Below are 2,172 nucleotides of genomic sequence, written 5' to 3'. Positions count from 1 at the left end.
CTCTAGATTTGAAATCATTAGAATGTTTGATGATGAGTCTTTTAATGAATACTATGCTAAGCTGGATGATATTGTTAATTCTACTTTTAACTTGGGTGAAGTTTATGATTAACTTAAAATTGTTAGGAAAATTCTTAGATCATTAACTGAGGACTTTAGACCCAAAGTGACTGCCATAATTGAAAGTAAGGATGTGGACTTCATCCCTGTAGATGAACTTGTAAGATCTCTTCAATCCTTTGAGTTTGACTTACCCAAAACTAGCAAATCCAAATCAATGGCTTTAAAATCTGTTGATGATTGTGGATTTGATGATGAAATCTCATCTATTGAGATTGCTTATCTTGGCAAGAACTTTAGAAACTTTCTGAGAAATAATAATAGAAGGGTAAGAAATAGAAACAATGCTGACCCTAAAAATTTGAAGAAGAATGATACAACTAAAAATAAAAATTCTAAAAAATCAAAAGAAAAAGTTGTCCAATCTTCTAACAATCCTTTAGGTCAACAATGTTTTGGTTGTCAAGGGTATGGTCATCTCAAGTCAGAATGTCTCTCATTCTTGGGGTCTAAGGGTAAAGCTATAGGTGTTACCCTAAGTGATGATGAAGTTTTTGATCATGAGTCTGAAAGCGATCAAGAAGGAAACTTCATGGCTTTCACTGCTACTGTTGTAGTAAGTGAAACTGAAATTGTTGATGAGAACCTTTCTGATGGGGAACTCTTTGAGAATGTTCACTTGCAAGAAGCTTACAATAAGCTTTGCAAGATTGCAGCAAAGGATGCAATGAGTGTTGATCTAGAGTTGAAAAAGATAAACACTATTGAACAAGGGAGAAAAATTTGGTGTTGAAACTATTTGATGCTAATGAACTCTTAAATTCTATTAAGATTAAGAACATGTCCTCAACTAAAAAAGTTAAAAGTTTGGAACTTGAACTATCAATTGCTAGAGAACAACTTAATGGGACTTCTACTTCTAAACTTGATAACATGCTCAATGTTCAGAAATCTTCACATGATAAAACAAGATTAGGGTTTGTTGAGAGTGTTTCTGACTTTGTTGTACACTCCACTAAATTTGTTCCTTCTTCATTTGAACCTAAACTAGATGTTAGGCTGCCAAAAGAAGAAGTTCTTGCTACTAGGAAGATTATGGTAGATCTTAGTGAGTCAATACCCAAGAATCCCAATCAGACTAAGAGTAAGAAATAACATAAACCTTAGTGGTTTTGTCATTTTCGTGGAGGAGCTGGGCATACACACCCAGATTTTTTCAAGTTGCAAGCCTCCAAATTGTTTCAAGTTGCAAGCCTCTAAGAAAGCAACTAAACAAAAAGTGTCTGTGCCAAAAGCACATGATCGTATAACACTTGTTCATGAATTGGTAAAGACTCTTAACTTTTATGCCAATGTTGGAGTTGAACATCAATATAATTTTTCTAGAAACTCCAGCTCTTAGTTTGCATCTAAGAGAGTGTGGATGTAAAAGACTCAATCTCGGTGAGTCTCTTTAACATGGTCCTTGTGCTTTAACTCTCGATCCTTTGTGACCAAAAAGGTTTTTTTTTTTTTTTTTTTTTTTTTTTTTTTTTTTTTAGGTTTTGCATTGCATTACATTCATGCATTTTGTAAAGTTGTGATTTACAACTAATTTGTGTTAGCTTTAATTCCGCGCCAAATTTTATTGTAATTTTGTTCAATCTTTTGTACCCATATTTTATGTGGGATTTCATTGTAAGGGTTGTGTGTGTGATAGAGTGTGAAGACTTAAGGCAATTGAAGATCAAAGAAATTTTCGTGGGTAGCTCGCGAGAAGCCTTCTCGCGAAGTGAAGCATGTGCTCAACACATGACTGGAATGCGAAGAGTCATGATAGATGGTTACAGCTGGTGAAGGACAACTTATGAAGGCACCAAAAAGGTGAAGAACACCAAGTTGCAAATGCTTACCACACGCTTTGAGGAGTTGAAGATGAGTGAAGATGAGTCATTTGACTCATTTTATGGGAAGCTAAATTAAGTGGTAATTGGGAAATTCAACTTGGGAGAAAAGACTTGGGACTCCAAGATTGTGAGGAAGATTCTACGTTCATTGCCAGAGAGTTTCCGTGCAAAGTTCACTGCCATCGAAGAGAGCAAAGACCTTGATGAGATTAAAATTCAAGAACTC

The sequence above is a fragment of the Quercus lobata genome, chromosome 5 (genome assembly GCF_001633185.2).
Source record: "Quercus lobata isolate SW786 chromosome 5, ValleyOak3.0 Primary Assembly, whole genome shotgun sequence".
Taxonomy (NCBI): Eukaryota; Viridiplantae; Streptophyta; class Magnoliopsida; order Fagales; family Fagaceae; genus Quercus; species Quercus lobata.
The sequence above is the reverse complement of the archived record's forward strand: the minus strand, read 5'-3'. Positions refer to the sequence as shown.